Here is a 10,568-nt window from a genome sequence, read left to right as displayed (position 1 = left end):
AATCAACATTATTCATTTTCCTTAAAGAGTTACACTCCCCTTTGTGATGTTTATGAAAAAAATCTTCTCATTACTGCTCATAGCTAAAGATTAAAGTGTTAATTTTAGTAGACGTTGAGCCAGGGGCTACATTATGGGTGAGCCCAGAGGTCCCAGACCCACCCACTTTTTAACAGGCCGACCCAAAACTTTTCTTTCCTTTTCCTTTATTCTATTTTTTTGTTATCGATTCAAAAGAAGCACTGCTGATTTTTTTTTTTCATTTCTTTTTGTTTTGTTAGTCTCAGATGGCCTGTCTTTTTAAAATAAGCAAAGTTTGGCACAAAAAAATAAATGCTAAAGGTGCAAAAAGCACTGAATTTACTTTGAAACCACAAACAGTAGCAGTGGTTTATTGATCAGTCATTTATATTAATTTAATTAGTGATCCGCTAACTTTTGTAAATTAGTTTGGCCCACCCAAACCTGAAATCCTGGCTCCATCCTTGCGTTTAGCTCCGCCTCTGACACATTTATCAGCCAATCGTGGTTTAGGCGTCAGGTGTTGGAAAAGGGGGAATTGAAAGTGTTCTAAAATCAAATTAATTAAAAGATTATTAAAAAAAATTAATAGACTAGTTTTCTCAAATTAATTCAACACTTCAGTGTGATTTTTATACCATATATTTTTGATTTGACCTTTTTTAATGTGGGATATTATGATAAAGTGATGATAGTTATCATAGAATAGTAGTAAAATTCGCTCAATGGTCTTATATTTCAATAAATGGACTAAGAGTTCTGAAAATGAAATTGGTTTCTCAGAAATTTGACCTTCAACTATTCTGTTATTTTTGTCTTTTGTAAAAATTCCACCTATCTTTCCTCTCTTAGGTGTCAGAGTTTTTGTCCTCATGAAAAGTACTCACAGCGAGATCTGTGTTTAATCTGGAGTAAGGACAGTGTTCAAATGTATTTTACCACCATCGTTCAGCCATGAGAGGAGTGTTTTCAAGTATCTCAAAACCTTCTGAAACCTGCTGCATGGTAAAGCACAATGAGGGAAAAAAGAAAGAAACGGCACCTTCAAAAACCAGAGGAAACGCTCCTGACACCCAGACTTTATTTGGAATCTAAAATCTGTCACAGCGCTGAAACAAATGACACAAAGCTTCCCCCGGTGCTGCGCTGTTATAATGTGGCTCAGCAGCTTAAGCCATTAGTCACGTACTGTGATATGACACAATATTTTCAGGGCTTATAATAATTTAGTCAAGGTATTAAATAATGCGTGGGGCGTTCATCATGCATACAAATAGAGTTCAGAGTTTCTGCAGGAGCACAAGACAGGCGGCTGTATATTCAGCGCTGGAGCAGTTTCACCTCAGTGGAGATTTATAAGAGACCAACGTCAAATCTTTGCCTGAACATCAACCTGCAGACACTCACTGGTTTGAAGTAACACTTGAAATATGTTTTGCAGAAAGTGCTTCAGGCTTTTCTTATGTTTGACATTTATCTCATTTCTCTGTAACAGTTTCACAGATCGGTACAAGAACAATCCCTCCTGTGTTTGAAGACCTTTGATGATCCCACAGAAACAAGTTAGTATATCATGATTACACAATATCACTTAAATATTTCAGCATGTTTGAAAAGGATCTTTGAAAAAGTCTTCATGAACTGGTAATAATAACGTTAGGATCCCATCCATCATCTTTTACTGCCTTTCACTCTCAAGGTCACTGGAGACTGTCCCAGCTGTCATTGTGTGCACCAAAGACAGGGTGGCATCCTATCACACGGCTAACATGTAAAAACAGACAACCAGTCATGCACAAAACTATACCTACGGGAAATTTGGAGTGACCTGTCAACCTAGTAAGCATGCAAGCTCAACATTTGCCTTAAAGGAATGCAAACCAAGAATGCACAGCTGAAACTAAAACTGGAACCAGCGTTGTCTTGTTTTTTCTTTTTGTGATGATTGTTTTAAAAGACTTAAAAAAAGTCTCCCTTCGAGATAAATGCCTGATTGTAATCCACACTTTAAAATGAGATTATCAGCGCCAATGTAGGTTATTTCGATAACGATATTTAGATAAATAGGAGAGTGATAGAGCACGAGCTACAGGCTAAAAGGGCTAAACTGTTTGTTCTAATGTTGACTCCAACCCACAGTCAGCAGTTATTCTGCAGTGGTCTGTTCAAACTCGAGAGTCTATCAATAAAATGAAAAGTGAGGTTACGTTAGCTCTGATTGGTAGATGACTGGCAGGACATAACCAGTATTCACTAACGTTACACATTACAGACATGTCTTAGAGCACTGGGCTGCTAGCTGTGCTCAATATAGACAGCTACTAAACTACAAACAAACTGACAGTGTTTACTTGTTGTCATGTTAGCCTATGTGGGAGCACCAGGCTGCCGATAGCACTACAAATAGCCAGCTACTACAATGTTTACTTGATGTCACGTTTCAAAACCTAGCGCTACATAACTGTACTGATAAATACCTTACCTTGTTGAGTAAAAAGTTGTCTTGAACAAAGAAAAAGTTGATTCCAACCAGGATTCACTAACATTTCACATTACCGACACGTCTCAGAGCACCAGGCTGTAAGTAGCACTACATATAGCTGGCTACTGACATACGGTACAAACTCACAATGTTTGCTTGATGTCACATTTCAAACAACAGCGCCATGTAACTGTACTGATAAATACCTTACCCCGTCGCATTGTATCAGGCAAAAAAAATTGTCTGAACAAAGAAAATTAGTTCAAAAACAAACACACATGTTGTTTAAAGTCACGTCTTTACAACATTGTGTGTGTGAGACCCGGGCAAGAAGGTGGCGAGGCAGTCCAATTAGAACAGATCCTCCTCAGAGCATCTTTAAAGAGACAAAAGTGACGCCTGAAAAGGGGAAAAATTAATTTACTTGTCGCGCATTCTGCAAAAAAGTACCTTGAACAAAATAAAGTAGTGTTACAAAGAAGATGTTCTTTTTAAAAACAAACGTATGCACTTTGTAAGAGTCACGTCTTCGCGATTGTGGGTGATGGTGCTCATGAGAAAATGGATTATCTTGACTAATTCTGGCCACAGGTGTCACTGAAATCAACACCAGTAGAAAGTCAGCACAGAGCCTTTAATAAAATGTCTTATTTCAAGATATTAAAGACAAATATAACACCTAAATTTCTTGCAAAGAGAACAAAAACATGGTGGTGTAAGAAAAATGTTCTTGTTTAGTTTCTTGTTTAAAAACATTGTGTCAAGAAAGTTGACAATAACTATTATTAACCCAGTTTGCAGTTATTTTTATTCTTTATTATTACTTTATTACTTTATTAACTTGATGATGAATTTGATACAATCCTGCAATGGGATGAGGATGTTGGACTGTCTCTTGGAGAGGAGCTCATTCAGGAGCTGGCACTGCTGGCTCGCCGATATCTTGCTACTACTGTAACCACAAATAAGACATAAACACTTGTTGGATCTCAGTTTTTGCAGCACATTCTCACAGCACGGACAAAATTTGCATGAATACAGAATCTGTAGTACTGGCAAGACTGTAGATGTGGGAAGTGTGGTGGTTGCCGTTTGTAGATCCAAGTAGTATTGTCCACTGAGTGGAGTGTTGAGTAGGCGATGGATCTTCACAGGGAGGTGATCACACGGCCTGTAATGCAGACTTGGATCTGTTGGCGTTCATCAGATGACCATTCAGCTCGTAGTAAATCCCAAACAGACGTCTGCTTAGAAGAGAATACAACAATCTGGTCATAAAAGTTGATTCTCCTCACTTATTTATCACTTATTTATAAGTTTTCTGCATTGGTCAAGTTGGATTTGTCCATTAAACCAATTCCCTGAAACACCTTCATCCTCTAACAGCTCTCCACTCCATCCTGTTCTGTATGTCTTCTCCACTTTGATTGCAATTCAGCCCTGACTCCCAGAGGATGCAGCTGGTGCACGTCCTTGACTCCTGGAGTCACCTTCACCCCAGCAGGAAGCCTTTTTACTTCACTACACCAATCAATGCTTTACCTGTTCGATGGAACAAAAGGACAGATTGTTCTTTCTGTCTTTGTTCAGACGAGGGAAAGCAGCAGAGAAGACTATGGGATGCAAAGCGCTGTCAGGCAGAGAGGGTGAAGGCACAAACAATCTTTACTCAGACACAGGTACAAAGCCGGATAAAAAAAAAAAAAAGACTTTAGAGAAAGTCAAAAAATGTTTCAACTCACAAAATCTGACTGTACTGTGCCCTAAATCTGCTCCCAAGTTTGTGACCACGCTGGGTGATTCACTTTGACCCATGAGGCTACAAGACAACTGTTGGATGTGGACATTATCCCTGGACACCTCGTATTTGAAGTTGAGTATCACTTACTTGACTGTTACATCTAATATTTTACAGATTTTGTCATGTTGTCCATTATGTACATTTACTTTGATATCGAGTCCAGCCTGTCACAACCTACATCATCAGAAAGACAAGCATGTATTTGGCAATGGAAACTGCATGTAGCGTTCTTTAGACTCTGGAAACCTTTGGTCTGAGAATATGAGACAATGCCGAAGTGCTAAAATCTGCAGTTTCTTGAGTGTCCGGTTGAGGCTGGCTCCGGAAGTACAGTAGGTCACATACACACCAAGCCAAAAAAAAAGCCTTTTTCAAAGCAGAAATTAACCTATTTACAGCCTGGTTCAAATAAACATATCCTGTCTGATTTGTTAGTTTGACTATCGGCACACACTGTACGGGGGTGAATTCTTTTCTAACTCAGTTCAGAGGATATTAGGATCGTGGCTTGCCCAATCAGAGGCACAACTCAGGGTCATGTGACCGACAGGTGCCCTATTGATGTACGCCTTGCCATTACCAATATGGCCGTGATAGCCAATCTGCTTCAAATATTGGTTTCAGAAGCAGACGGGTGACAGGGAGACTACGTCCATGTTTTATACAGACTATGCTCCACTCTCACTCTGCTCCTCTGTTACCCCTCACCAGGCCTATTGCGACTCCTACTGGTCATGTGGGGTAAGCAGCAAGTACTATCAAACACATTAGAAAGTGTACATCTGTAGACGAAACAATGAACATGACTGACACCAGCTAAAATGTTCACACTTTACTTTGAAATACCAGCGACATTTGTGACTGGGAGTTATCAAACATGTTTCTGTATCAACCTCAGTTTACCAAGTTTGACTTTAATTAGTTATATTATCTGATGCAACTCATGGAAATGTCAGTTTAGAGCTGTGGGTAAGGCCTAGATACGACACTTAAAACTCAATGTGGAGAGTAAATAACAAGAGGGAATTTAAAGAGACAGATTCCATGTTCACAGTGACGGCCCATTTATCCTTAATGTTAAACACGTCTGTGCTCGGTGTTCATTTCGTCAGTATTTCTGCACGTTTCCTTAAAGCTCACAGACACAGGAGTAACGGAGCAGTACCGCCGAAAACTGTGGGGGCAGTGCTGTTTTTACTACCCAATACGTTTGTTTTCATAAACTTTTGGTTCTGAGCTGCCCCCCCTGGTGGATGTATTGGTTAATAGCAATGTCAACATAAAGAATGCACGGATATCTGTGAGCAGAGAACATAGTTTGAAACGGACACATAAATTTTTGTGCTTAAAGGGAGAAGAAATGAGCCTTCATACGACGGTATGTTGTCTGGATGTAGTTTTCTGGCTCCAAGCAGCAACCTTCGGTCTAAGAATATGAGACAATACTGAAGTGCTAAAATCTGCTGTTTCTCTGGTGTACGGTTGAGACTGGCTCTGGAAGTACAGGAAGTCACATACACATCAAGCCAAAAAAATAGCCATTTTCAAAGCAGAAATTAACCTTTTTACAGCCTGGTTCAAAAATGTCTCCTGCCTGAATTGCTAATAACTCGGCAGTTTAGAGGATATTTAGATTGTAAACGGCGAATCCTTCGCCACTTCTAACATGGCTGTGATCGCCGATATGCTTCAAAAACCTGTTTCAGAAACAGATGGATTTACCCTGGTCTGTCCACTTGTCCATCCACTCGATGATTTTATAAGTTATGTAGGAGTTGGTAAGCCATTTTCTTCCACAGTACTCCGATTGCAAAAGTGCATGTGCAACTGTAACTGCTAACAAAAAATAAAAGAGTCTGTTGTGCCATCCATATCTGTTGAAATGGTCTAAATGTTGAGAAGGGGTAGATACAGATTGGTATTTGGATGGCGTAGCCTTTGCAGCCAGTTGGCACTTGAGCCAATGCTAAGAACAGTGGGACCTGTGAAGACGAGGGGTGTCCTCAGGCCCTCTGCAGATCAGCAGTCAGTGAAAGGTTTGGATGAGTTGATGGGTTGGGCGATGAGGCACAGTACTGTTGGAGAGTTTCCCAGAGAAACTGTTTGAACAGGGAATACTTTAACTGGAGGAGCGTCTGACAGGAGAGGCAGGCAGAAGTTTCTTGGCGTACTTGAACAAAGGTTTCTCGGCTGCCATGACCCGCATACACGATGAGACTCCCTCTCCTGTAACAACAGTTGCTGCTCCTCGCTTTGTGCCTCAACCTGGTTCAAATTGGCGATGACGCGCCGTGAGCCCTGGGTATCTTCTGCAGTTCAAACACACTTTGAAAAACTGCTTCAAACGACGTGTTTACCAAAGCTGAGAAAATAATCAATGTAGTGAAGAAATGTTAAAACTGTAAACACAGCAGATGCATTGTGTTTGCAGAAATTCAGTCTTTCAAGGAGGCATCAACACAGAGAGCCAGCAATTGTGTTGCAACAAAAGAGACAGTCAATACAGGCTGTTTCTAGTGTTCCTCGTCAAAGAGCTGAAATTACATGGTGGTGGCTATTTTAAAACAAGTCATCATCGTCTTTCTTTATCCAGGAAAGCGTACATGTGTTTCTTTCCGTGACAGAAGAACAACAAAAGTTTTGTGAGCAGTCCTGCTGAGGCAGTTAGAGGGTAAACGTTTGGCGGAGAGCAGCTTGATGTCAGGTGGTTTGTCACATCAGTCCAACACCGCGCAAAACGCAGAGAAAATACTAAACCAGCAACAACACAATGGTCCAAAGGTGAAGAGGATTTACAGCTATTACCTTTTTTTTTTTTGTAAATGCCTTCATGGTAGATTGTTTGATGATTATGAGATCTGCCTGAATAAATGTGAGACTGCCAAAATGCGGTAAATCCTGATAGCTCAGGAGGTAAGGCATCAGCTTTATGGACAGTTCTCGAGCCATGTTTAGCTAAAACACTAAGGCAAAGGTCTTCATCAGGGTGTCAGCGATGTTTTTGGTTGATTAGACAATTTATTTTTATTTTTACAAACAATTATACCCAAAAAGTTCAGTTTTTATTCATGGTATTGTCTTTGAACACACATCAGTGGATACACAAAAGCCAAAGACGTTAACTTCTAGCTCCTCAAGACAAAGGAAGCCCCTCCTCTGTTTCTGCTCTGCCAATCACACGGCGGCCTGGGGTGTATGAAGTATTTGAAAGCCGTACAGAAATCTCACTTAAAATCTACTCCTGTAAAAGTGAAAGTCACCCACTAAAAAAATCACTTGAGTAAAAGTCTTGAAGTAGCTCAAATTCAAAGTATTTCGTATCGAAAGTAAAGCTACAACAGAACTAAACAGAGAACTTTAAAGATCAATTCTCCCTACCTCAACTCCACTTGCCTCCTGCTCCCTCCCTCTATTCCTCCTTCTCCTTTTGCTCCTTTTTGTTTTAGGTTTGACAGTGAGTTTTGGAATTCCATCATTTGTTGTTTTTCAGCAAACACAGGAGGCACTTCAGCCTGTCTGATGAAGCTTTAATCCCGACAAAAGCATTTTTTTTCCATTTAGTTATAGCGACAGGTGTCTGTCTTTTTCTGAAGCCAAACTAACAGGTGGTGGTGGTGGTGGTGGTGGTGTGACGGTATCTCTGCTATCGCCAGTGGACTAAGATGCTTCCATCAAGCTGTAGACACTGAGAAACATTCCCAGGCTGTGTGCGGTGGTGTGGCCTCGCTGAGATGTGTCTCAGACTGAGAGCAGCAGTTATTTTTGCGAGAACACACAGTCCCAATAATTCATACATGATGAGACAATTATATTCACATTTTATTATTATAGCAAGTGACAATGATGGCAGTGCAAATCTAGCAGAGTAAAGAAGTAAAGGTGAAAGTTGCAAAAAAAATTAGAAACTCAAGTAAAGCATAGATCCTCCCAAAACCTAATGAAGAACTTAACCAAATACTTTTACTTTGTTCCTTTACACTACATATGTTACATTCTGGCTCTGTCAAGTTCTCCAACACTTCTATTTTACAAGTGCTCCTCAACCTCTTAAGACCTGACCTTTTGTCTGTTGTTCAATGTTTTAACTCACCTTGCTATTTGTGATGAGTAAGACCTAATAAGTAAAACAACAAAGCATGGTCTTTGTAAAGGAAGGTTGATTATTTGTGTTACGCGTTCTCTATTAGGTGTTTTTTTTTTTCACTAAAATGGGTGTCATGTTGTGATTTCACCAAAAGATGATGTGGGCAGCTTCAAATCGGTCAAAATCTAAAACATTGAAGAATCATGGGTCTGAGAGGCAGAAATGTAAAGACGCTGGGTCTAAAGAGGTTAAATTAGAATAGAACTTTATTTGTCACTGCAACAAGTACAATGAGATTGCAAAAATTTAAATTTTAAAAGTTTATTAATTAATTACATGAAAATTTAATTACCATAACTTCTTAACTGCTTGGGCCAGGGAGAAAATTAAAATGGTCCGAGCTTTACAATCTATCTGGGGTGCTACGGTACTGCATAGGAACTGTACCAGTACGACACAGCTAACTCAGTGGTGATTGCTCTAAGACTGCAAGGGAAGCTCAGCTTCCCCTAAAATGTCCCCCCAAAAAAGTGTTGATATGTTCTGCTGTGTGTAGATTTCATTGATAAAATCTGAGCCAGAATTCCTTCATCTTTTGTTCAGAATCAGCTCCTATCACAGGTAACTGGCTCCACCTGCTTCTCATTCATCCCCGCAGCGTCTCAGCGCTTTAACACAGTCGGACGCTGAGCGTCTTCTGACTTCAGCGGGGAAGTGTAGAGTGGGTTGTTCCACTGTGGAAACTGGACGGTCATTGGATAAACGCTGGGCTTTGTCCCGCCCATCGGACGCTCAGCGTCTCTGGGGGTCTATGAGGCAGTGGGCTGGCCTGGACGCTGGGCTTCTGCATGATGATTGGATGATCTGTCTGAGACTGAATCCCTTTTTGACATGGTCAGTGATCTTTAAGTATAACCCTCCACCGGAGCATCTTCACAGTTGTTCTGGACTGATCCAGAGGCTTTATTGATCCCCAGCGAGTTAATCTTTCTTAAAAACGAGGAGCGTTGAGAGAACACTGGTAAAATCCATGGAAAAACACCTGGTTGGTACGACAGGGTCACAGATCATTTTTTTTTTAAGGAATGGGGGTTAAAATTTACATTTAAATAAATAAACAAATTTATGATGTAAGCCGGAAAAAAAAATGAGCTTCCTCTCCTTGACTGACCAGCAGCTGACACTGTGCTAACTTTATTAAAAAATGCAACAGAGAAGAAAAATGCGACAGTAAACCAATGCATGCCATACTGTGACAGACTGAATTGAACCGCTTGGTGGAAATGGAGCTTATGATACTTGAGGGATAAAGAGTTAATGCTTTTCTTTATACTGATGATTCTTTGTTTTATAACAATACTTAAATACCACCATATTAAAAAAAAAAAAAACAGAGTACATTCTTTGATTTCCTTGGATGTGTCTCCATGGGAAAATGCTCCTCAGGTGTTTTCTTTCCCTTGGTAGAGTCCAGGCCTTCTGGACCCAAGAAATGATTAAAGAGGTCTAAAATATGTGTTGGAATAAAAGCAGACATTAACAAATGAGATTAAAATTTCTCCTCCTCTCTGCCGCCTTGCTTGGGAAGCTGCCTCTCATCAGAAGTGACTGCAGCCCACGGCAGGCCTGGAGTGTTGACAGAATCTTTCAGGCATGTTTACCAAAGAGGGCGTCCCAACAGATCGGCTGTGACTTGCTGGGTTTCGGCAAGAGTTTGGAGAAGTTTAGAGAAAGAAATCAGCCCCTAACTCCTCACCCAAACAACTCCTCGCCTCATTTTCCCTCCCTTGTTTTTGATTCTGCTGCCACTTTCACCAAACAGCAATATGTTCCTCAGCCTTCAAAGATGAAAAACAGGTGGGCAGCTATGATTTATACTACAAGAAAGAAAAAACTGATATCTGGATATCAGCCAGAGCAAAATCTGTCAGCAAAACAAACTTCAGGATTAGTCATCACCATATGTGCTTCCACTGACCACACATGATGACAGTATTCAGGTTCAAGAAGTACCCACTGAACTCAGCGAACAGATGCAGTGATTCACACAGCAGACTGGAAACAGTGCTGTGCTGAAAACCACAATTAAACAAACAAGAAAGTGTGATTGTTTTTATTCAGCGTGTAGGTTGAGAACACTGCTAAAAACATGGGGGCAGACGAGGCTGTGATTATTCTGC

This window comes from Halichoeres trimaculatus, unplaced genomic scaffold (genome assembly GCF_033239565.1).
Source record: "Halichoeres trimaculatus isolate MK-OKI-2021-1 unplaced genomic scaffold, fHalTri1.1 fHalTri1_scaffold_15, whole genome shotgun sequence".
Lineage (NCBI taxonomy): Eukaryota > Metazoa > Chordata > Actinopteri > Labriformes > Labridae > Halichoeres > Halichoeres trimaculatus.
The sequence above is the reverse complement of the archived record's forward strand: the minus strand, read 5'-3'. Positions refer to the sequence as shown.